The sequence below is a fragment of the Pongo abelii genome, chromosome 9 (genome assembly GCF_028885655.2).
Source record: "Pongo abelii isolate AG06213 chromosome 9, NHGRI_mPonAbe1-v2.0_pri, whole genome shotgun sequence".
Taxonomy (NCBI): domain Eukaryota; kingdom Metazoa; phylum Chordata; class Mammalia; order Primates; family Hominidae; genus Pongo; species Pongo abelii.
The window spans coordinates 137,371,960-137,399,286 of record NC_071994.2 but is presented as its reverse complement, the minus strand read 5'-3'; the positions used below and the strand labels follow the sequence as shown (position 1 = coordinate 137,399,286).

The 27,327-nt window shown below is 39.9% G+C and overlaps 1 protein-coding gene across 1 annotated transcript in view; it reads right to left on the bottom strand.

The window, feature by feature from the left end:
- Positions 1-27,327, bottom strand: part of JAM3 (junctional adhesion molecule 3) — an 80,972-nt gene that overhangs the window by 28,047 nt on the left and 25,598 nt on the right. The gene's annotated exons all lie outside the window — the stretch shown is intronic.

The window sequence follows — 27,327 nt, the reverse complement described above, 5'->3', positions numbered from 1 at the left end:
TGATTGCCTTGTTATTACTAGGTTCTTTTGAGATTAAAAAAAATCCCTGGTTTAAAACCAACAATGATGCCTAGTGAGTATGTGTCCACAGGCTATAACAGGGTAGAAGAGCGACATCGGGCAACGCAGTGAGTAGCGAAGGGACTGTGTTGCTTGTGAAGCAGTGTAGTAGCATTTCTGCAGATTCTTTGCTGGATTTAGTGTACTCATCTAGAAAAGCTGTTTTTCTGCTCCTCTGTGGAAGGCAGTTACGATCAGGCTGCATGGCCAAGCAGGTAGAGGGGTACCATCAGGGGCTCTCGCACTGTTTTTCCCTCTAAGTATTACATTCTCAGTAGTGCCCTGCTTCTAAGGCTCTGAATACAGGCTTCAAGTCATCTTATCCTGCTGAAATTTGCTGTGCAGAGCCATAAGCCTCCCATTTTGTTAGCGTCAGCTAGGCCAGTAGGAACAGACGGGGACCTTGTCTCACACTGATGATACCTCAAATGTTGGCCGGCTATGTGAACTGCCTATTTCCTATTGCTGGAGTTTTGATTTTTAACTAAATGCAAATCTGTAGATTCTCTCTTCTCCCATCCCAGGAAACAAAACAAAATAATGCTTTCTGAAATTGTTTCTAGGACTTAAAAGTAAAAAATAATGGTATATCCAAAATTCTTCATTTCAAAACACAACAACAGATTCCACTAATATAGACTCAAGATCAAAACCGCACACGTGCTAAGCTAAGATAGACAGTGTTGACTCCAAGGGTTTTGATCAATACCATAACAAACCTTTTCCCTTTGACATACTCTGAATTTTGTTTGGGGGGAGGGTGTGTGTGTGTGTGTCTGTGTGTGTGCACGCACACATGCACGCACTGTCCATCAGTATCAGTGCCTGCCCAAGTTAGGAAAATTACATTCCTGGTTCTGTATTGAGGAGAAGGATGTATAAAGCAACATGAAACATTAGCCCTCATTTTGTTTTAAATTAAAGACTAATGTTAATTGTTCTCAAAACTGGATTTTTTTCCTTAACATTAAAGCAATCTTTTTCTTTTGGATTTAATGAAATATTGCTAGCTGAAGCCAGTTTGACATAGAGAGATGTCAGATTGATTTGAAAGGTGTGCAGCCTGATTTAAAACCAAACCCTGAACCCTTTTAAAGAACAACAAAACATATTTTACACGCTCAAAAAAAAAAAAGGAGGGAGCTGGCAGATGGGAATGATAAGGCAGGGGAGGAAATGAGGAAATACTGACTTGCTTCTGTTCACAATGGCCTTCCTAGCTCACACGGCTCCTCAGATTCTTCTCTGGAACTACCGTGTTCTGTTTCCCCTTCCCTTTCCTAATTTGGAACAATTTTAGCAGCTGTGGACAACAACTGCAGTTTCTTATTTCAGTTTTGAGAGACCTTCAGGAAACTGCCAGAGTCTGGGGATCTGATGCCAGACAAGTTATATGACAATCACTTCACTTGTTTAAAATACCATTTCCCAACCCACCTCCCCATGCCCTGGAGCACAGTCCCCCAATTCTAACTCAACAGGCTGGGGAAGGTCTGGATCTGCGCCTTCCCCAGCCTCCGGAGTGACACTATGCACAGCCCCATTTGGGATGCCCTACTAAGGCACTCCTTCTGTGGGGGCCAGACCCAACATCTGGGGTTGGTGCACAGAAACACAGCTCTATTGTTGAGCATGAGGATGATGCCTGCTTTCCTTTACTATTCTGAAGAGTTACTGGCTATAAAATGCTGCTACAGCTTCAGGCAAAAAGAACTAATAACATAAAATATTATTAAAACAATACATTTAAGCCATAACAGATGTTGAGGTAATGTTAGTCTCAGCCCACAAATTTCCTGATTCCATAGAGGCTGGCTCATTTTGATGGATTTTTCTAACAGTTTTCACATAATGGTGTGAGCATCCTGAAGCAGAGTGAGGGTCCATGAAAAACTGAACTCCCAGATTCGTCAAGGTCTGAATGTGCAAATTCCCTGTCCTCTTTCCTTGTGGTAGCAAAACTCATCGGAATAGCAGAGCAGGCCTGTTGACTCATGAACAGAATGCTGGGGCACTGGGAGACGGGAGGCTTCCAACATTAACAATGGCTACTAACATTTAACTGCAGAGATGCTAAGAGAGAAAAATCAATGGTTGTCTTAGCTTTCCACGAAAAATTAAATTAATTTGGGTTTATACTCATTACAGTAAGCCAAGAAGGAAAAGAAGTTCTTTTAGAAAATGTTTCCACTCTGAATCTGATGTGTTGCTCACTAAGAACTAGTTTATGCACGTCTGGCTCTCTAAGGAGTTATATTTAGCTTGCTGGCATTCTGTCCAGTTTGTCTCTTGCTCAAAAGACATTTTTCCTTGACCAGGACTCACGTCAGCATGCATTACTGCGAGGCTGCACTAGCCGCTGAGGCTCAAGCCTAAACATACAACAGCAGTGCAGGCTTTCTAGTGGAGAAAGGCTACATGTTTACCCTTCACAGCAGACCACGGCTGTACAGCTGCTTAGCAGAGTCTACCCTAGAGAAGAATATATTCCATAAGATAGCATCTTTGCAACAATGTCTTAGTTCCTTAACCAATTTTTAAAGGAATTTAAGAGAAAGTGGGGGGTGGGGGGTGGGGGTTGGATAAAGAACACGTATCAGCATTTTACAGACTCACTCACCCACATACACAGCAAAGAATATATAGTAAATCGATCAAATATGGGTTCTGACAAGAGCACAGCCAGCTGAAGTCCTGGTTATATTTTGTGACCTGGCTTAACTAAATGGTTATATACAAAACAGACCACTGAAAATAAAAGTATAAAAAGACCCAACCAAGTATTATAGAATTCCAAATAAACCTAGCTGTGATGGTTCATTCTATGTGTCAACTTGGAGGGTTTTTTAGATGAGATTAACATTTAAATTTGTGAACTTTCAGTAAAGCAGACTGCCCTCCATAATGAGGGAGGGCCTCCTCACCTGATCATTTAAATAAAACACAAAGACTGGCCTCCTCTCCAAGAGGAAACTTCTCCGGCAGACTGCCCTGCAGACTTCATTGGCATCGTCGACTCTCCTGGGTCTCCCGCCTGCTAGCCCATACTGCAGATTCTGAACTCATCAGCTTTCTTAATCGTGTGAGTCAATTCCTTATAATACATCTCTATCTCTCTATCTCCTAATAGTTCTGTTTCTCTGGAGAACCCTAAATACTAATACTCTAGCAACGGCACTTCTTAAAAGAAAAATCTTAAGTCATTTCACTGTATATACATTCTATGAAAAGCTCTTCCAGTGGCGATCCTAAAAGCTGAGTCAGAGCAGTACCATGTAACACCCCAGGGTTAAGCCAGCAGGAAGACCTCCAAGCAGGCGCTATTTCTTAGTGTACAATCTTTTCTTTCTATTTGATTCTATCATTTCCAAACCCAAACCACCAAAGATTTCTTGCCAGTCGTGTTGGCTCATGCCTGTGATCCCAGCACTCTGGGAGGCCGAGGAGGGCAGATCACTTGAGATCAGGAGTTTTGAGACCAGCCTGGCCAACATGGCAGAACCCTGTCTCTCCTAAAAAAAAAAAAAAAAAAAAAAAAAAAAATACAAAAATTAGCCAACGTGCTTGCTTGAACCCAGGAGGTAAAGGCTGCAGTGAGTTGAGATCGTGCCACTGCATTCCTGCCTGAGCAACAGAAGCAAGACTCTGTATCAAAAGAAAAAAAAAAAAAAGATTTCTTGAGCACAAATCTGATTAATCCAGTCAGATAACACCAGAGTAAAACTCCACCTCGCAGCCACCTTAAATAGAAGTGTTTGAAGAAACGGCTACCCTGGAAAGACCGTTAACCAACCCCCCTCCCATCTCCAATTGAAAGGCTTTTAAAGTGTAAGTGGAAAGTCCAGGATTATCATGGGGAGGAAATTATTGCCATGTTAATCGAAGCTATGAGGAAAGACAAAAGAGAAAGGGAATGGCTGGGTCTTATATACACTTTCACCATCAAACCACCAAGTAAAAACATGGATAAAATATCAAAAAAGCAGTGGTGGCAGGGAGAGAGGAGGAAGAGTAAAGGCAGGGTGAAGGCAGCAGAGCAGACAAGGTTGGGTTTGGTGGGAGACAGGCAGGGGGAAGCCAGAGGACAGAGAGGAGGAAGTGAGAATAGCCTGAATGACAGCACCACTTCTATTGTAGTGGTGCAATGACTTCCCAGTGTTTTCAGTAACTCAGGGAGAACCTGTGCAATGGAGATGGAACTGTACAGCATTTGACTTGACTCACCATGGGCTCAGTTCTACACTGAAATAATGGAAATATAAAAATGATGGGTGGAGGGAGGGTCACCATCTTTGCATGAGCCTGGCACTGTCACTTTTTCTAACTGCAGACCAGTCAGACCAATTATAAAATATTCTTGGCTCTAAAGCACAGATGAACACATAAAATCCTCCTGCCTGTTGCCATGAGACCCATCTTAGAGGTACTGAGGCATGACAAATGTGTATGACTAAACACAGAACATGTGTCAAGGCATATTCTTGTTCAGTAAAATAACTCATTTGGAAATACATTATCCCTAACATTTGCCCTGAGCATAAGACCTTGGCATGAAGCTACTTTCTGTGTGAGCCCAGTCCCATAAACACTATTTGCATGTGATTACAGATTCTGGTATCAGAATTCCAAGAGAGGAATGTGTGCTCTCATATGCTACAGAAAAATAATTCAAAGTTATACCTGCATTCCAACTGCAGACATTCTGCATTAACCCCCATCCAGCATAGCCTCTTTAGGGCTCACAGTACCCTTCGGAGGTACATAGAACTAGCCTTCGCTGTTATCTTGAAGACAGTGCAGGAGTGATCACCCTTCTTCAGAATCTGAATGGATGAGCTACTTCAGGAACCGAACTTGAAAACATAAGGGAATTTCACCTACCAAAGACCACTGCATGGAAGATAGGGACCAGTTATTTGTTTGCTTTGTTTTACTCCACTGTCATATCCCACTGTCATATCAACAAGAGGAAACATATTCAAGCTGCAAAACCTGGGCTTTAGGTTTAACATGTTAAAGGAAAAATAAATATGCTATAAAATATTCCAATGGTAACTGGGATGCTGAAGGAAAGTGGAAGGGGTGGTGGTCTTTACAAAACAGTTAAATTCTGAGATGTTCACATCAGTTTTAGTGCAGTCTCTCCTGAGGTAGAACAGACTGCAAACTACCAAGTATTTCTCTCTAATAAGGGAAGACATCAAGACAGCTTTACTTCTTCCCCTCCAATTTGGATTGTTTTTCTTCTTTTTTTGAGATGGAGTTTTTTGCTCTTGTCACCCAGGCTGGAGTGCAATGGCGCGATCTCAGCTCAGTGCAACCTCCGCCTCCCAGGTTCGAGCGATTCTCCTGCCTCAGCCTCCCGAGTAGCTGGGATTACAGGTGCCCACCACCATCCCCGGTTATTTTATTTTACTTTTTTTTTTTTGTAGTTTTAGTAGAGACAGGGTTTCACCATCTCAGCCAGGCTGGTCTCAAACTCCTGACCTCAGATGATCCACCCACCTCAGCCTCCCAAAGTGCTGGGATTACAGGCATGAGCCACTGTGCCCGGTCGTGGATTTTTTTTTTTTTTTAAGTTTCTTTTTCATGCCTGGTTGTATTGGCTAGAACCTCCAATATGGTGTTAGTAGAAATGGTGTGAGCAGATATCCTTGTCTTGGTTAAACAAATAACTATAAATACATTGTAGGTAATGACAGCCAAGTTTCTCACTGTCAAAGAATGAATACGCAAGGGGAAAATGCTAGAATTAACCCTGTAGTGCTGAATTTGAGTCAGAGATACCACTATAAACTAACATTTATTTTAACATAGATACAAATAGAGAAATAGTATAGATATGTGTGTATACATGGATATAAATACATGTATCTCCTAGCCCTGTCCACCGAGAGCCTAGAAGCAGTGACACCTGATAACCAAAAGCATTTCTAGTACCCAGGTCTAGTTTCCTATATACCATTCTCTAGTAAAATGAATCAGGGCTCCCTGAAAAATAGCTGATTCTAGGGCAGGGAAAATACAAGATAAGCCTGGAGTACCCTGTAGTGTCAGAGAGCAAGAAAGTGCTATAAAACAAACAACAACAAAAAATCCCAGCCACCTGAAAGAGCTTCCAGTGGCCAAAGCTGGAAGATTTTAAGAAAAAAAAAATTATGATACTATTGGATTATAATACAAAGAACACAATACCCATAAATCCACACTAATATGCATAAATGATGAATAAGCAAATAAATGAGGGACACACGCCAGATTTTCTTTACAGGAGAATTACAATGAACAAATGCAGAAAGAATAAGGGAAATAGGAAATAATCATTAGAACACCACAGTAATAACTGCTATAGGGAACATCCACTAATGACTGCCAATATTCATGGAAAAACTTTATCAGAATACTTGAATAGCCTCATAATATCTGATCCACCAAAATATTTATTAATTATTGTGGTAGTTTTAGCATACATCCACAAATTATCTGATTCTCCTCCCTCCAGGAAGTGAAGCTTAATTCCCATCTCCTTGAGTGTGGGCTGAACTCCTAAAAAATAGAAAGGGAAAAAGAAACATACTAACTTTACAGTGGAGAAACCTTGTAGACACCACCTAAACCTAGTGATCAGGGTAGCAATACCAGCAACATGTCATGATGATATTATATACCCTTTGATATGATGAGAAGGGCACTGCACTTTTATGGTATCTACCCCTCCTCCAATTTTTTATTTATTTATTTATTTTGAGACATGGTCCCATTCTGTCACCCAGGCTTGAATGTAGTGGTGCAATCATGGCTTACTGCAGCCTCAAACTCCTGGACTCAAACCATCTTCCCACCTTGGCCTTCTGAGTAGCTGGGGACTACAGGTGTGTGCCACTATGCCTTGCTAATTTTTTTTCTTTTTTTTTTTAAGAGACAGGATCTCACATGTTACCCAGGCTGGTCTCAAACTCCTGGGCTCAAGTAATCTTCCCACCTCATTCTCCAAAAGTGCTGGGATTACAGGCATTAGCCACACAGCACCTGACCCCCTCCCCCAATCTATAAACCAAGTCTAATCATGAGAAAACATCAGATAAACTCAAATTGAAGACTTTCTGCAAAACACCTAACCACTACTCTTTAAATATATCAAGGTCATGAGTTATAGCTAATAAACCAACAAAAAAGACAAAACAGAGTTACCCAATAGAAAAGAAGGCATAAAAAGAACAAAAGGAGAACAAAGAACAGATGAAACAAAGGAAAACAAGTGCAAGAGAAAAGACTTAAACCTAACTATATCAGTAAACACAATGTAAATAGTCTAAACATCCCAATTAAATGGCAGATATTGTTAGATTAGATTTTCTCCTAAAAAAGCAAGGCAACTTTAAATATAAAGATACAAAGCTTCAAAATAAAAGGATGAAAAAAGATATACTAAGTTAACACTAGCCAAAAGAAAAGTGGAGTGGCTATATTAGTATCAAAGTATATTTCAGAGCAAAGAATATTACCAGGAATAAAAAAGGTTAGTTCATAATGATAAAGGAAGTCATTTCATAACAATAAATTTAAAAATTGACAGAGGTCAATTCATCAAAAGAACATAAAAATTCTAAACATGTATGTACCTAGTAACAGAGCTTCAAAATATATTATGCAAAAACTGAAAAGAACTGCAAGGAGAAATAAACAAATCCATAGGATTTTTTGTTGGAGATTTTAACACTTCTCTCAATAGCAGAACAAGTGGACAGAAAATCAGTAAGAATGCTGATTTTTAAAAATTCTATCGACTGACTTGACCTACTTCACATTTATAGAACACCTAACCCAAAGACAGCAGAATACATATTTTTTACAAGTGCAAATGGGACATTTACCAAGGTAGACCATATTCCGAGCCATAAAACAAATCACAATACATTTTAAAAGATTCAAGTCATACAAAGTTTGTCTTCTGACCACAGTGAAATTAAAATAGAGATCAGGACAGAAAGGCATCTGAAAAATCCTAATGTTTGGAAACTAACACATTTCTCAATAATCTGTAAGTCAAAGAAGAAACCAAAAGGGAAATTATAAAATGTTTCAGCATGGTACTGGTACCAAAACAGAGATATAGACCAATAGAACAGAACAGAGCCCTCAGAAATAATACCACATATCTACAACCATCTGATCTTTGACAAACCTGAGAAAAACAAGAAATGGGGAAAGGATTCCCTATTTAACAAATGGTGCATGGAAAACTGGCTAGCCATATGTAGAAAGCTAAAACTGGATCCCTTCCTTACACCTTATACAAAAATTAATTCAAGATGGATTAAAGACTTAAATGTTAGACCTAAAACCATAAAAACCCTAGAAGAAAACCATTCAGGACATAGGCATGGGCAAGGACTTCATGTCTAAAACATCAAAAGCAATGGCAACAAAAGCCAAAATTGACAAATGAGATCTAATTAAACTAAAGAGCTTCTGCACAGCAAAAGAAACTACCATCAGAGTGAACAGGCAGCCTACAGAATGGGAGAAAATTTTTGCAATCAACTCATCTGACAAAGGGCTAATATCCAGAATCTACAGTGAACTCAAACAAATTTACAAGAAAAAAACAAACAACCCCATCAACAAGTGGGCAAAGGATATGAACAGACACTTCTCAAAAGAAGACATTTATGCAGCCAAAAGACACATGAAGAAATGCTCATCATCACTGGCCATCAGATAAATGCACATCAAAACCACAATGAGATACCATCTCACACCAGTTAGAATGGCAATCATTAAAAAGTCAGGAAACAAGTGCTGGAGAGGATGTGGAGAAATAGGAACACTTTTACACTGTTGGTGGGATTGTAAACTAGTTCAACCATTGTGGAAGTCAGTATGGCGATTCCTCAGCGATCTAGAACTAGAAATACCATTTGACCCAGCCATCCCATTACTGGGTATATACCCAAAGGATTATAAATCATGCTGCTATAAAGACACATGCACACGTATGTTTATTGCGGCACTATTCACAATAGCAAAGACTTGGAACCAACCCAAATGTCCATCAATGAGAGACTGGATTAAGAAAATGTGGCATATATACACCATGGAATACTATGCAGCCATAAAAAATGATGAATTCATGTCCTTTGTCGGGATATGGATGAAGCTGGAAACCATCATTCTCAGCAAACTATCACAAGGACAAAAAACCAAACACTGCATGTTCTCACTCATAGGTGGGAATTGAACAATAAGAACACTTGGACACAGGAAGGGGAACATCACACACCAGGGCCTGTCATGGGGTAGGGGGAGGGGGGAGGGATAGCATTAGGAGATACACCTAATGTAAATGACGAGTTAATGGGTGCAGCACACCAACATGGCACATGTATACATATGTAACAAACCTGCACGTTGTGCACATGTACCCTAGAACTTAAAGTATTAAAAAAAAAAAAAACCCAGACAGTCCAGTCCCAGAACCCACATCCACATGGTCAATTACTATTCTGTAAAAGATTCATTTGTTGAAATTCATTGAGTAAAACATTTATGATCCCTTAACATATGCCAATTACCGTGCTAGGTACTGAAGATTCAAGGTGACCGAGATGCTAGCCCTTGGGTTCAAGTGATCCCTCTCCCAGAGTGCACTGGACTGGAGTGCTCTGTTGATGACCTTGCTGGGTATTACTTAGGGCCCACTCCAGGCCCTAGCCCATCACACAGAAGGCAGCATATAGAACTTTCTCTTTGGTCTGTGGCTTCAGACCTCAAATGAGACAAGATTTTCATGCTCTATTTCATGCTCTACCCCTCCCCATTCATATTGGAGATCATATCCTCTTACATGACATGAAGGCAGCTATCTTAAATTTGGGCAAGGCACAACAAGTAAGAGCATGTACTCTGGAGTTGCTACTTGAGTTGATTTCCTCCACCTGTACCACTTAGTAGCCATGTGACCTCTGTGTGAGTGAGTTTCCTTGTCTATAATTGGGGTAATTGCAGTACCTATCTCATAGGATTGTTGGGAGGAATATGTTAATAAAAGTTCAGTGTTGGTAAGGAACTTGGTGGTTGACACATAGTATATACTGCAGGAAATGTTAGCAAAATATGTGTGTGTGTCATCGTACATAATTAAGTATATCTGTGTCAGCATATATAATTTATGTAATGAACACACACATAGTAGTTTTGTTTAGATAGAGTGACTTGAAACCTGCACTTCCATCTCTGATGCCAAGTATACAACCCATTTTAAATTGCTTGACTGGCTGGGTGTGGTGTCTCACACCTGTAATCCCAGCACTTTGGGAGGCTGAGACAGGTGGATCACCTGAGGTCGGAAGTTCAAGACCAGCTTGGTCAACATGGTTAAACCCCGTCTCTACTAAAAACACAAAAAATGAGCTGGGCGTGGTGGTGCATCCCTGTAATTCCAGCTACTTGGGAGGCTGAGGCAGGAGAATTCCTTGAACCCGGGAGGCAGAGGTTGCAGTGAGCCAAGGCCATGCAACCACACTCCATACTGGGCGACAGAGGGAGGCTCTGTCTCAATAAATAAATAAATTGCTTTACCGTAATAAAAGTGTTGCCATATGAGATGGGTAGTTTTCACATAGTAGAAGGTATTTCTTTTTTCACGTTTAGAGATCCACTGTCTTCCTTGATTTTAAAAATGTAATTAGTGTGATTATGGAGGTTGTGGTAGGTGGAGAGGCTAGACTTCAGATCGCTGAGGTGTTTGGATCCTGTGAGCACATTGGGCTTCCATTATAACTGAGTGACATTTGATGTGTAGCTATCTTATTTATGGATCTACAGAAACTGAAAATGAAATCTTTGTAAATTGAGAGGCATTATCTGAAAGAACACTGAGATTCCCTTTTTATTGTTTATATGGAATGAAAGCAAATGTTTTTTCTAAGCTTCAGCTTTCTTTTACCTTGTGATTTTAACCATTTTCCTGCTTTCCCATTTTCTTCCTTATTCCTTGGTACATTGTAGGGTCTCATTCTACAGAATTTCAAAAACAGGGCCAAAAACTGAATGCTGAGAAACTCTAATTCTTGCCATACCATGCAATGATCCTTCCCTAACATCATATTAATGGTATGAGAAGAAGTAGAGTTTCTTCCTCTTTAATACTAGGATTTTACTGACTCTTTTCTTTTCCCTTATGATTGTGCAGAATGGCAGAAAATGAATGCCTTGATTTTCACTGGTATTTTTCCATAGTTGAAAGATGAATGTTGGGAGGCCGAGGCGGGCGGGACACGAGGTCAGGAGATTGAGACCATGCTGGCTAACATGGTGAAACCCTGTCTCTACTAAAAAACAAAAAAATTAGCAGGGCATGGTGGCGGGCCTGTAGTCCCAGGTACTTGGGAGGCTGAGGCAGGAGAATGGCGTGAACCCAGGAGGCGAAGCTTGCAGTGAGCCGAGATCATGCCCCTGCACTCAAGCCTGGGCGACAGAGCAAGACTCCGCCTCATAAAAAAAAAAAAAAAAAAAAGATGGATGTGTGTTGGGTATGGTACAGGCATGTAGTGTAGACATAGGAAAGGTAGAGTAAGAACAAAGAATTATCTCAAGGATTCATGTGAGCCATATATTCTTATACCCTAAGCTTCTCACAGAGAGAGAGAGAGAATACCTCCATATCTATGTCCAGTTTTGGGAGTCAGGGATTTGGTACAGAGCTACTGTATCCTTTTTCACCAGATCACTCATTCACATGGCCACACATCAAAGCCCAATTTTTTGGTTTTGGACTTTTAAAAAAACACTCAAGGTATAATTGACATATAAAGTGCACATATTTAAATTATACAGTATAATTTGATAAAATTTAGCATATACGTAAAGCTTTGAAACCACCACCACCACAACCACAATAGCAAACACATCCAGCAACTCCCAGAAGTTTTCTAGCAGACCTGCCCACCACCCTCAAAGGTTTCAAAGGTTTCCCAATGCTCCTGTAACCCTGCCCTTCTGCCCTTCCTTCCTCACTCACCCCATCTGCCCTGTCCCCAGGCAGCCACTTAGCGATTCTGTCACTAGTTTGGATTTCCTAGAATTTTATATAAATGGAATCATACCATATGTACTCTTCTTGTCTGGCCTTTTTCACTCAGCGTAATTATTTTGAGATTCATTTATGTGGCAGCATGCATCAATAATGTATTACTTTTTATTGCTGAATAGTCATATTCCATTTATGGAAATACCACCAGTTGTTTATTTACTGTTGATGGGCATTTGGGTTATTTCCAGTTTTTAGATGCTACAAATAAATATTTGTGTACAAATCTTTGTACAAACATATGATTTCATTCTCTTACATAAGTATGTGGGAGTATAATGACTGAATCAAATAACGGGTCTATCTTTTCATTTTTAATCACACTTTTCCAAATTGGTTTTACCATTTTACATTCCCACCTGCAATGGATGGGAAATCGTTTTCGATACCCTCACCAACACTAGGTATAGTCAATCTTTTTAGTTTTTGTCATTCTGATAGATGCACAGTGGTATCTTACTGTGGTTTTAATTTGCATATTAAGGTGCAAATTAAATGATGCAAATTAGGTTGAGCATCTTGTATTTATTTTCCATTCATAAGACCTGTTAGTTACTCAACTCTGCCATTTTAGAGTGAAAGCAACATGAAAGGAAAATAAAAACTCAGACCCCACTTCACTCTGCCAAAAGGAAAAAATTAAGCTGAAAGCTGTGTCCTACAAGAAGCTGCCTTTCCATTTGTTTCTAAGCAGATAGCTATAGAGAAAAGGTTCAGTATCTCCCCAGGTAGCTACTCCATGTTCACCTTATCTTATGTATTGATTTACTGAGCACAATATGAATACGTAATTGACTATTTCCCTACCTGCCCCTTTTCTCTTGCAACATGTGGATTACCATATTCTCCCTCTTTCCCCTCCAGCCCACTTTTTCCCTTTAAATATTGCAGCCCTCGAAATCATCTTTGAAGAAAGGCACAGACCACTGACCATTTATGTGATTCCATGTTTTATTCTTCCAGGCATGTCCTTAACCTTGGCAAAATAAAGTTCTCAATTGATTGAGACCTGTCTCAGATCTTTTTGGTTTACAGGAGCCATAGTTGATAAGTACACACATGGATGGATGTGGCTGTGTTCCAATAAAATTTTATTTACAAAAGCAAATAAAAAACCAGGCAACAGTTATATTTGGCCTTTGGATTGTAGTTTGCTGATCCCTGACATAAATGCTAATGTCCTCTGCAAATAAAGATAAGAAGACAGCTTTACTTCTTCCTAATTTTTTTTTAAGTTCTTTTTTTCATGCCTGGTTGCACTGCTAGAACCTCCAATACAGTGTTGAATAGAAGTGGTGAGAGCAGGCCGGGCACGGTGGCTCACACCTGTAATCCCAGCACTTTGGGAGGCTGAGGTGGGTGGATCACATGAGGCCAGGAGTTTGAGACCAGCCTGGCCAACGTGGTAAAACTCCTTCTCTTCTAAAAATACAAAAATTAGCTGGTGGTGGTGGCTCGTGCCTGTAGTCCCAGCTATGTGGGAGGCTAAGGCACGAGAATTGCTTGAACCTGGGAGGTGGAGGTTGCAGTGAGCCAAGATTGTGCCACTGTACTCCAGCCCAGGAGATAGAATGAGACTCTGTATTAAAGTAAATAGAGCCGGTGAGAGCAGGTATTTTTGTCTGGTTTCTACCAATGATATAATATTACCTATAACTTTTTCATGGATATTGTTTATCAGATTGGGAAACTCCCTCTATTCCTAATTTTTGGCTTAATTGAACCAGCTTTTGGTTTATTGATTTTCCTCTGTTGTTTTGCTGTTGTCTGTCTCAGGAAGTTCCTTTCTATTCCAAAAGTTTTTTTTTTTTTTTTTTATCATGAATGGATGTTGAATTTTGTCAAGTGCTTTTTCTGCATCTGTTGAGAATGTAATAATGGTGATATTACGTTATTATGATGAATTACATTAATTGATTTTCATATGTTAAACCAACCTTGCATTCCTGGGATAAACCTCGGTTGGTTTGCTTTTGTTTTTGTTTTCTTCCTATACACACAAACAGCCAGAACTTGGTCTTTTTTATGATTGACTTGCTAACATTTTGTTTGGAATTTTTGCATCTACGTTCACGAGGGAAATTGGCCTGTAGATTTCTTGTAATGCCTCTGGTTTTGATATCAGGGTAATTCTGGCCTCATAGAATACTTTGGGAAATACTTCTTTCTTTTTACTTTGTTGGAAGAGTTTCTTTAGAATTGGTTTTTTTTTTTTTTTCTTAAATGTTTGGTAGAACTCACCATTGATCTGGGCCTGGAGTTTTCTTTGTGGGGAGTTATTATTTTTTTTTTTACCTACAAATTATTTTTAAAAAGTAGATGTAAGGCTATTCAGGCCACTTATTTCTTCTTGAGTGAGCTTTGGTAGTTGTGTCTTTCAAGAAATTTATTTCATCCAAGTTGTGAAATGTTTAAGCATAAGTTGTTCATAATATTTTATCATTCTTTTAATGTGTTTATACTCACCTACCTTATTCCTGGCATTGTTAATTTGTTTCTTTTTTCTGTTGTTCCCAATTAGTCTAGTAGAGGTTTCTTAATTTTACTGATCTTTTCAAAGAAACAGCTTTTGGGCTTACTGGTTTTTTTCTGTTGTTTTTGTTTTCTGAAGTCTCATGATTTCTGCTTTGATCTTTATTATTTCCTTTATTCTGCTTACTTTGAATATGATGTGTTCTTTTTCTGATTTTTTTCTTATTTTTCTGTTTATTTATTTATTTATTTAGAGACAAGGTCTTTCTCTGTCGCTTAGCCAGAGTGCTGTGGCGTAATATTGGCTCACTGTAGCCTCAATCTCCTGGGACCAAGCAATTCTCCTGCCCCAGTGTCCCAAGTAGCTGGGACTACAGGCATCTACCACCATGCCTGGATCATTTTTTAATTTTTTGTAGAGATGGGGACTTGCTATGCTGCCCAGGCTCTTTTTCTAATTTCATAAAGTAGATGAGGTCACTGATTTCAGACCTTTCTTCTTTTCGAATCTAAGTCTTTCATGCTGTAGATTTCACCCTAGTTACTGCTTTAGTGGCCTACTCTGAATTCTGATGTCATGTTTTTATTTTCGTTCACTTCAAAACATTTTTTTTGCCTTTTTATTTTTATATATTTTTAATTATACTTTAAGTTCTAGGTACACATGCACAATGTGCACGTTTGTTACACATGTATACATGTGCCATGTTGTTGTGCTGCACCCATTAACTCATCATTTACATTAGATTAGGTATATTTCCTAATGCTATCCCTCCCCCCTCTCCCAACCCCACAACAGGCCCTGGTGTGTGATGTTCCCCATCCTGTGTGCAAGTGTTCTCATTGTTCAATTCCCACCTATGAGTGAGAACATGCAGTCTTTGGTTTTTTGTCCTTGTGATAGTTTGCTGAGAATGATGGTTTCCAGCTTCATCCATGTTCCGACAAAGGACATGAACTCATCATTTTTTATGGCTGCATAGTATTCCATGGTGTATATATGCCACATTTTCTTAATCCAGTCTCTCATTGATGGACATTTGGGTTGGTTCCAAGTCTTTGCTATTGTGAATAGTGCCGCAATAAACATACATGTGCGTGTGTCTTTATAGCAGCATGATTTATAATCCTTTGGGTATATACCCAGTAATGGGATGGCTGGGTCAAATGGTATTTCTAGTTCTAGATCCCTGAGGAATCGCCACACTGTCTTCCACAATGGTTGAACTAGTTTACAGTCCCAACAACAGTGTAAAAGTGTTCCTGTTTCTCCACATCCTCTTCAGCACCTGTTGTTTCCTGACTTTTCAACGATCGCCATTCTAACTGGTGTGAGATGGTATCTCATTGTGGTTTTGATGTGCATTTATCTGATGGCCAGTGATGATGAGCATTTCTTCATGTGTCCGTTGGCTGCATAAACGTCTTCTTTTGAGAAGTGTCTGTTCATATTCTTTGCCCACTTGTTGATGAGGTTGTTTTTTTCTTGTAAATTTGAATTCTTTGTAGATTCTGGATATTAGCCCTTTGTCAGATGAGTTGATTGCAAAAACTTTCTCCCATTCTGTAGGTTGCCTGTTCACTCTGATGGTAGTTTCTTTTGCTGTGCAGAAGCTCTTTAATTAGATCCCATCTGTTAAATTTGGCTTTTGTTGCCATTGCTTTTGGTGTTTTAGACATGAAGTCCTTGCCCATGCCTATGTCCTGAATGGTATTGCCTAGGTTTTCTTCTAGGTTTTTTATGGTTTTAGGTCTAACGGTTAAGTCTTTAATCCAGTTTGAATTAATTATTGTATAAGATGTAAGGAAGGGATCCAGTTTCAGCTTTCTACATATGGTTAGCCAGTTTTCCCAGCACCATTTATTAAATAGGGAATCCTTTCCCCATTTCTTGTTTTTGTCAGGTTTGTCAAAGATCAGATGGTTGTAGATGTGTGGTATTATTTCTGAGGGCTCTGTTCTGTTCCATTGATCTATATCTGTTTTGGTACCAGTATCATGCTGTTTTGGTACCAGTATCATGCTGTTTTGGTTACTGTAGCCTTGTAGTATAGTTTGAAACCAGGTAGCATGATGCCTCCAGCTTTGTTCTTTTGGCTTATTATTGACTTGGCAATGCGGGCTGTTTTTTGGTTCCTTAGGAACTTTAAAGTAGTTTTTTCCAATTCTGTGAAGAAAGTCATTGGTAGCTTGATGGGGATGGCATTGAATCTGTAAATTACCTGGGGCAGTATGGCCATTTTCACGATATTGATTCTTCCTACCCATGAGCATGGAATGTTCTTCCATTTGTTTGTGTCCTCTTTTATTTCCTTGAGCAGTAGTTTCTAGTTCTCCTTGAAGAGGTCCTTCACATCCCTTGTAAGTTGGATTCCTAGGTATTTTATTCTCTTTGAAGCAATTGTGAATGGGAGTTCACTCATGATTTGGCTCTCTGTTTGTCTGTTATTGGTATATAAGAATGCTTGTGATGTTTGCAAATTGATTTTGTATCCTGAGATTTTGTTGAAGCTGCTTATCAGCTTAAGGAGATTTTGGGCTGAGACAATGGGGTTTTCTAAATATACAATCATGTCATCTGCAAACAGGGACAATTTGACTTCCTCTTTTCCTAATTGAATACCCTTTATTTCTTTCTCCTGCCTGACTGCCCTGGCCAGAACTTCCAACACTATGTTGAATAGGAGTGGTGAGAGAGGGCATCCGTCTTGTGCCAGTTTTCAAAGGGAATGCTTCCAGATTTTGCCCATTCGGTATGATATTGGCTGTGGGTTTGTCATAAATAGCTCTTATTATTTTGAGATATGTCCAATCAATACCTAATTTATTGAGAGTTTTTAGCATGAAGGACTGTTGAATTTTGTCAAAGGCCTTTTCTGTGTCTATTGAGATAATCACGTGGTTTTTGTCTTGGGTTCTGTTTATATGCCGGATTATGTTTATTGATTTGCATATGTTGAACCAGCCTTACATCCCAGGGATGAAGCCCACTTGATCATGGTGGATAAGCTTTTTGATGTGCTGCTGGATTCGGTTTGCCAGTATTTTATTGAGGATTTTTGCATCGATGTTCATCAGGGATATTGGTCTAAAATTCTCTTTTTTTGTTGTATCTCTGCCAGGCTTTGGTATCACAATGATCCTGGCCTCATAAAATGAGTTAGGGAGGATTCCCTCTTTTTCTGTTGATCGGAATAGTTTCAGAAGGAATGGTACCAGCTCCTGCTTGTACCTCTGGTAGAATTCGGCTGTGAATCCGTCTGGTCCTGGACTTTTTTTTGGTTGGCAGGCTATTAATTGTTGCCTCAATTTCAGAGCCTGTTATTGGTCTATTCAGGGATTCAACTTCTTCCTAGTTTAGTCTTGGGAGGGTGTATGTGTCCAGGAATTTATCCATTTCTTCTAGATTTTCTAGTTTATTTGCATAGAGGTGTTTATAGTATTCTCTGATGGTAGTTTGTATTTCTGTGGGATTGGTGGTGATATCTCCTTTATCATTTTTTATTGCGTCTATTTGATTCTTCTCTCTTATTAGTCTTGCTAGCGGTCTATCAATTTTGTTGATCTTTTCAAAAACCCAGCTCCTGGATTCATTGATTTTTTGAAGGGTTTTTTGTATCTCTATCTCCTTCAGTTCTGCTCTGATCTTAGTTATTTCTTGCCTTCTGCTAGCTTTTGAATTTGTTTTCTCTTGCTTCTCTAGTTCTTTCAATTGTGATGTTAGGGTGTCAATTTTCGATCTTTCCTGCTTTCTCTTGTGGGCATTTAGTGCTATAAATTTCCCTCTACACACTGCTTTAAATGTGTCCCAGAGATTCTGGTATGTTGTGTCTTTGTTCTCATTGGTTTCAAAGAACATTTTTATTTCTGCCTTCATTTCGTTATGTACCCAGTAGTCATTCAGGAGCAGGTTGTTCAGTTTCCATGTAGTCGAGCGGTTTTGAGTGAGTTTCTTAATCCTGACTTCTAGTTTGATTGCACTGTGGTCTGAGAGACAGTTTGTTATAATTTCTGTTCTTTTACATTTGCTGAGGAGTGCTTTACTTCCAAGTATGCGGTCAATTTTGGAATAAGTGCGATGTAATGCTGAGAAGAATGTATATTCTGTTGATTTGGGGTGGAGAGTTCTGTAGATGTCTATTAGGTCCGCTTGGTGCAGAGCTGAGTTCAATTCCTGGATATCCTTGTTAACTTTCTGTCTCGTTGATCTGTCTAATGTTGACAGTGGGGTGTTAAAGTCTCCCATTATTATTGTGTGGGAGTCTAAGTCTCTTTGTAGGTCTCTAAGGACTTGCTTTATGAGTCTGGGTGCTCCTGTATTGGGTGCATATATATTTAGGATAGTTAGCTCTTCTTGATGAATTGATCCCTTTACCATTATGTAATGGCCTTGTCTCTTTTGATCTTTGTTGGTTTAAAGTCTGTTTTATCAGAGACTAGGATTGCAACCCCTGCCTTTTTTTGTTTTCCACTTGCTTGGTAAATCTTCCTCCATTCCTTTATTTTGAGCCTGTGTGTGTCTCTGCACATGATATGGGTCTCCTGAATACAGCACACTGATGGGTCTTGACTCTTTATCCAATTTGCCAGTCTGTGTCTTTTAATTGGAGCATTTAGCCCATTTACATTTAAGGTTAATATCATTATGTGTGAATTTGATCCTGTCATTATGGTGTTAGCTGGTTATTTTGCTCATTAGTTGATGCAGTTTCTTCCTAGCATCCTTTGCAGTGGCTGGTACTGGTTGCTCCTTTCCATGTTTAGTGCTTCCTTCAGGAGCTCTTGTAGGGCAGGCCTGGTAGTGACAAAATCTCTCAGCATTTGCTTGTCTCTAAAGGATTTTATTTCTCCTTCACTTATTAAGCTTAGTTTGGCTGGATATGAAATTCTGGGTTGAAAATTCTTTTCTTTAAGAATGTTGAATATTGGCCCCCACTCTCTTCTGGTTTGCGGAGTTTCTGCCAAGAAATCCACTGTTAGTCTGATGGGTTTCACTTTGTGGATAACCCGACCTTTGTCTCTGGCTGCCCTTAACATTTTTTCCTTCATTTCAACTTTGGTGAATCTGGCAATTACGTGTCTTGGAGTTGCTCTTCTCGAGGAGTATCTTTGTAGCATTGTCTGTATTTCCTGAATTTGAATGTTGGCCTGCCTTGCTAGGTTGGGGAAGTTCTCCTGGATAATATCCTGCAGAATGTTTTCCAACTTGGTTCCATTCTCCCCATCACTTTCAGGTACACCAATCAGACATAGATTTGGTCTTTTCACATAGTCCCATATTTCTTGGAGGCTGTGTTCGTTTCTTTTTACTCTAAACTTCTCTTCTCACTTCATTTCATTCATTTGATCTTCAATCACTGATACCCTTTCTTCCAGTTGATTGAATCAGCTACTAAAGCTTGTGCATTCGTCACATAGTTCTCATGCCATGGTTTTCAGCTCCATCAGGTCATTTAAGGACTTGTCTACACTGGTTACTCTAGTTAGCCATTTGTCTAATCTTTTTTCAAGGTTTTTAGCTTCTTTGCGATGGGTTCGAACTTCCTCCTTTAGCTCAGAGAAGTTTGATCATCTGAAGCCTTCTTCTCTCAACTCATCAAAGTCATTCTCCGTCCAGCTTTGTTCCATTGCTGGCGAGGAGCTGCAGTCCTTTGGAGGAGGAGAAGCGCTCTGATTTTTAGAATTTTCAGCTTTTCTGCTCTGTTTTTTCCCCATCTTTGTGGTTTTATCTACCTCTGGTCTTTGATGACGGTGACATACAGATGGGGTTTTGGTGTGGATATCTTTTCTGTTTGTTAGTTTTCCTTCTAACAGTCAGGACCCTCAGCTGCAAGTCTGTTGGAGTTTGCTGGAGGTCCACTCCAGACACTGTTTGCCTGGGTATCAGCAGCGGAGGCTGCAGAACAGCGAATACTGCTGAACTGTCTGGGTTTTATATGAACTCCATCCCTTACCGTGCTACTTTGGGTACGTTACTGTGCCTCAGTTTTCTCATCCATGAAATGTCTAAATTAGTGCCTGCTTCGTAAGGTGGCTGAGATAATTAAATGGGTTACTATAATTTTTAGAGACAGGGTCTCACTTTGTCACCCAGGCTGGATTGCAGTGGCACGATCACAACTCCCTGTAGCCTCAAACTCCTGTGCTCAAGCAATCCTCTCACCTCAGACTCTTGGGAATACAGATGTGTACCCCACACCTAATTTTTAAATTTTTTGTAAAAATGAGGTCTTGCTATCTTGCCCAAGCTAGTCTCAAACTCCTGACCTCAGGCAATCCTCTCACCTTGGCCCCCCAAAATACTAGGATTACAGGCATGAGCTTGTAAATGAGTTATCACACACAAAGGACTTATAAATTCCTGGCACATAGCTAGCACTCAATAAAAAAGAATAAATGAGGGGAGAAATATGATCAGATTTGTTTTTAAGATGATAAAAGGCAATACTTGTGGTAGCAGAGTATTACACCAAAAGAACACTATCATTACAAAGGCACAAAGGTTACTCTATTTTCTAGTGGACACTATTTGGTATTAGAGCAATAGTATTAACAACAGGAATGCCTTAGCTAAACTCACAATAGAAACTTAAGCCTGGAGACATGCTTAGATTCCAGATATCCTGACTCACAGCCCAGTGTTCTCTCCACTAGGATGGAAAGAACACTCCACCTCAGTTCTCATCTCACTTCTTTGCTACCACTCTTTGAATAAATATTCTGGTCTTCTGCATTTCAAATGACTCTACTTACAGTTAAATAGCTGTCCCCCTTGAAAAGATTCAGTGTTTCCCAGAGCACAGCAATTATTATAGAACTGGGTTAAAACCCACGTTTAAATTCAAACTTCAATGATAGTACCATTCTATAAATGTTAACACATTAATTTGCCATTACGATTAAGCAATATGTATGAAGTTCATAACTCAAGTATCACTGTTAAACTGCTCCTGGTTGTTTCTGTTTGAAGATGGGTAAGAACAGAGAATAAATGTTCACAGTGCTTACACTGTTACCCCATGCTGGCTGTTTAGAATGGGGCAATATCTTCCTGAGTTACAAGGAGCACCAGGCACAGCAACATGCATCCTGGCTGACCACTTATACTGAGAACGGTTTATTGAAAGGAGACATAAACATCATTGTGATTTCAGAAAATTAACTTTAGTTAACTTCATTCACTTTTTTACTCAAAAAATATTTATTTTAAAACTAAGTGTCTAGTAAGGAAGCAGTACAATATAGTGGTTAAGAGCTGAAACTCTAGAACATCTGAGTTTGAAGTCTATCTCTACTGCTTACCAAGTATTTCTGGCTTGGATCTTCATCAATCTTTCTGTTTTCTCATCCATACAACGGGGATAATTATAATACCTTTCTCCTCCAGTTGTAAGAGTAAGAGAGCATACGTAAAGTGCTGAGTACAGGACCTGACGCAGAGAATGCATTCATATGATATCAGCCATTATTAGAGAACTGCTTTCCAGGAGCTGAGATTTCAGGGTGTACAGACCCAAGGATGCCCTCAAGGAGCTCACTAGCAGTTGGAAAACAGGACTCAGATGCATAAATACAGTGGTAACTCAAAAGTGGTCTTAAAGAGAAGGAGAGTCTAATTAGGGATTTTAAAAATCTGCTATAACCCATTCAATTTTTAGCTCCCCAAGGGATTTTCCTCACCATCTGGGCCATCAATGCAAGCGAGTTTGAAAAACCCTCATAATTTTCCTATATCACACCTCCTCCTCAGCAAGAAAGGCTCTGTGGGTGGAAAGCAGCGAAGAACACTGTATGTTATGCAGAAAGCAATCGTTCCTCAGAAGACACAAGGGCCCTTCAGAGCAGACGAGCCACAGAAACTTGTTTGGATCAGAAAAATGGGATCATTTCACTGAAGACTAGAGATAGGAACTGACCACTATTTTTTTTTTTAAGGAGGAAAGGGGGATTCACCTCAAAGTACTTTTCTAATCAGAAATAGAAGTTTGAGAAGAATTTAACATCTTAATTAAAGATATAATGTCCCTCTCCCATGTCATGAGATTTAACTTTCATCAAAGGAGAGGTCTAACATTAAAGTCAGAAGCAACTTAAAAAATAGCACACATTGACTTAAAAGTATATTTCCAGTGACATTATTGGAAAATCTCCACTGAGCAAAGCAGAAAATGATGAGGTTAGAAAAATAAAGGAAGCAAGACAGGTGCGGTGGCTCACGCCTGTAATCCCAGCACTTTGGGAGGCCGAGGCAGGCGGATCACGAGGTCTGGGGTTCAAGACCAGCCTGACCAACATGGTGAAACCCCGTCTCTACTAAAAATTCAAAAATTAGCCAGGCATGGTGGCACACACCTGTAATCCCAGCTACTCAGGAGGCTGAGGCAGAAGAATTGCTTGAAACCAAGAGGTGGAGGTTGCAGTGAGCCGAGATCGCACCATTGCACTCCAGCCTGGGTGGGCGACAGAGCGAGATTCCGTCTCTAAATAAATAAACAAATAGAAAAATACAGGAGGCAAAAGGCAGAAATCTTGAAAGAAACATAAAAATCAAGTACAGCACAACTTGCCTTACAAACGCATTACAGTTAATTACAGACGACAAATACTGTCTTATCCTCAATACCACCATCAGAGAGAGGGCGAGACAGTGAGAAAAGGACCAAATGGGTCCCTCAAATCCCCTTCTAAGTAGTGAGGAGTAGGAGAGAAAAAGAAAATGAAGAAAATAGAAACAGACTTCACCAAACTTGTTGGTACAACTCTGAAATCTGTTCCTGGGCCTGCCTTTCCCAGGCCAAGAGCTGCTTGCCCAGGCTTTTCCCTGAAACCTTCATTTTACAATTACCTCATTCCTCCCCCATGCAACCTGGTAGCATTATTTTTATTTTTCTTTTTTGAAATAGGGTCTCACCCTGTCACTGAGGCTGGAGTACAGTGGCATGATCACAGCTCACTGCAGCCTCAAAACCCCAGGCTCAGGTAATCCTCCCACTTCAGCCTCCCAAGTATATAGGGACTACAGGCATGCACCACCACACATGGCTAATTTTTGTATTTTTTGCAGAGATGGGATTTCATCATATTTCCCAGGCTGGTCTTGAACTCCTGGGCTCAAGCAATCTGCCCACCTTGGCCTCCCAAAGTGCTAGGACTACAGGTGGTGAGCCACCATGCCTCTCCCTAGTTGCATTTAAATGAAGGCTTTCTGGAGACACTGGTGTAACCCAAAGGTCTTTCTCTAGGATGGAGTATCAGTGTGAATGTTAGTGGGAAAGATATGCTAGCTGAAGAAGTGCTTACTGAGCTATCCCTCACAAGTATCAGCAGGTGGAGCTCCACCTGCAAGCTAGCTCTGAAATCACCCTCAGGAAGTGCAATATACCTCAAAATCAGGCCCAGAAAAAGAAGATACAATGTTGCTACTTGTCTAATTCATGAGTTCAGTGTACTTTGACAATGTCCTTGTTACGATGCAACAAAGGATTTCTCTCTGCCATTTTAGCTAAGGCAAACATATAGGGAAGACAACTGACCCAACTACAGAGAATGAGTATCTATACTTTGCCCCAACACTACTGGTTCTGACTTTAGATACACACTATTTCTACCTGTGCCAGGTAGAAATAGTCTTGCTGTCCTTCACAATTCATTAAAACTAATTTTGCAAACCCCAAATTATCTCACATGAACTTTCCAATGAGCTACATTTGGTTTTGATTGTTGTGCTTTTTCCAAGAACTAGCTTTTTTTTTAAATTAAAAGACCTCTTTCAAAACAGAAGATTTCAGTTAATTTGGCATTGCTCTTAGTTTTCCTCTCTGAAGTTGAACTTTTGTGTCCATTCCTTCCCTAAAAAGCAGTCCATTTGTAAACTTAAGTTTTCTGGACACAGGTGAGCTATATACGTATGCATGCATCGTAAAAGAATGGCCAGCTCTTCTTCCCCTGGAGGCCAGAGCTTGGGTGACACTTTAGCACGATGCCCTGGGTATACCCTCAATCAATACTGACTAGGCCCAGGAGATGGATCTGATCCACATTTTTAGGGAAACTAAGCAGAAAAGGAGATGTTTCCTGTGTGCTTCATAAAGTATATAGGTTTTTCACTGACTGAAAATGATTAGAACTAATATAGTCTTCACAATTTTATAAGCACTAAATTTTCAAGAACTGAAGGGCCAGAGTCCTTAATGTCACAAACTCAATATCTTACAGTGCAAAGTGTGTGTATATAAATATATATATACATATAAATAAAAGAAAATTAAGAATAGACTTTAAATTTAAAAATCTAAGATCACTCTTTTAAACTACTTTCCATGATTTATAGAATTTATAAAGTGGCAACTTGTAATATAAAAATAAATCAAGAAAACATTATCCTGAAGTAAACATTATTTGGTCAGAAATACAGCAATTGTTAGTTTAAATGAAACATAATTTTAAATTGTTTTTCATGCTTTGCAACTTGAATTTTCCATTCCCTATAATGCCTCCCTTCTCCATTAGTAGAAAAAAAACCGAGAGCTGACTACACAACCAGAAGTCAGCCTGCTCCTCAAACCCAGTATCAATAAGGATGTGAGAAGAAATGTCCCTGCCAAAGACATTAAGTTGCATCACTAACGCTCCAAAGAGGTTCATCAAATGATTCCAGAGGTACTTGAGAATTTCACTGAATCTCAAATGAAGGAGTCAATACAACCTGTTCCTGAGCATGTGATATAGAAGAGTGGCCAGCTGGGATTAATCTGTAGGCAAGGCGTCCTGAAATGCAGAACATCAACCACAGATACTAAAAACTGTTTCCAAAATTTGCCAACTTTCATAGTATTTACTTAAGAAATTCCCTCTTAGAAACTGTTTCTAAGTAAAGTTCAACCTATTGAGGGAAGAGGATGGTAAAGAGAACTCAAGGCACCTTCACTATTGCCACTCCTCTCTCATGGTGTCCCTCACCCTAAGCAGCTTGATGGGACGCGGGGGATGGGGCGTGGAGGGGACAAGGAAAAGGCTTCTCTGTATTATATATGACAAAGGGACTCCTGGAGGGCAGTGACTACATTCCAGCCCTCTTCCACAACCCCAAGACACACCACTGCACTCTCTCTGGGTAATCCCCTAACAGTTCTAGAAAGTGCCACATGTTAGCAAAATGTGGGCATACAGCAAATATTTAATGGTAATAATAAACCAAATTAAAGATACTAGATTTGCTAGATTTGGTGAATTATGAGAAAGCACAAACTGAGGAGTCCTTTATTAACTGGTACAGCATAGGTAAAGAATAATTCTGGCCAGTATCTACCCAAGGAAAGAAGAATCCAAACGTGTTCATTACTCATTAACTGAGCATGCACCCCAATACAAGAAAGAAGTCAGTTCAAAGCAAACCATAGCTGGAAACGTCAAAAGAAAATCATTCCCTGCTTGCAGGAAGGGAAAATGCAGAACTAGCTTTTAGGTAATAGAAATGAGACTTCAGAGACTGCCTTCCCTTGGGTGGAAGAGCAGGTGATTAGAGTCCCTAGTAAACATCTGCCCAAACAACTGGCCCCTGGATTTGAGAAGAACTTAAAATAGAGGAAATAACATAATAAAACACTACTATGTACTGGCTATGAAGTATGATAAAGTGAAAGAAAGAACATATAAATCCCATGCCTTATTGTTTGTCTCAACCAGATCCATGGTGCCAATCCAGACCCAGGCCTTCTGGATGGAAGTGAACAGACCAAGAAGATGATCAGAGAGTCCAAACCCTTACCTATTTATACTAAACTGAAAGCTCACTCTAAGGATGTCAGTTCATTATATAAATGACTTCTACACGGGCTGGGTGTGGTGGCTCATGCCTGTAATCCCAGGCCGAGGCGGGAGGATCACCTGAGGCCAGGAGTTTGAGACCAGAGACTGGGCAACATGGAGAAACCCCGTCTCTACTAAAAATACAAAACTTAGCCAGGTGTAGTGGCGGGCACCTGTAATCCCAGCTACTTGGGAGGATGAGGCATGAGAATCACCTGAACCCAGGAGGTGGCGGTTGCAGTGGGCCAAGATCACACTACTGCACTCTAGCCTGGGTGAGAGTAAGGCTCCATGTCAAAAAAAATAAATAAAACAAATAAAATGCATGGCAACTGACATCATGTACATCAACATTTGAGACACAGTGGATTAGAGGGCTGTATGTGTCCACTGAGTGGTTGCAAGTCAAGGACAAAAACATTTAGAAACCTGTCTCAATCTTAGATGACAACATTTAAGATGTTTGTTATGTTTAAGATGTCTGGTATACTCAGTTTCTTCCTAAGATGGTGAAAAAGGAGCCCCTATTTAGTAAGTGGTCATGTAGCAAGTTAGCAGCACAATCGTAACTCAGTACTTCCGTAGTGCTTTAACCTAGACTCTTTTGTTTCTATCTATTTGATTTGCTTGATTTTGTATTTAATATTAGAATAAATCTTTTTTTTTTTTTTTTTTTGACAGAGTCTCATTCTGTCGCCAGGCTGGAGTGCAGTGGCGTGATCTCGGCTCACTACAACCTCCGACTCCCAGGTTCAAGTGATTCTCCTGCCTCAGCCTCCTGAATAGTTGGGATTACAGGCGCGTGCCACCACACCCAGCTAATTTTTTGTATTTTTAGTAGAAATCGGGTTTCACCATGTTAGCCAGGATGGTCTCGATCTCCTGACCTTATGATC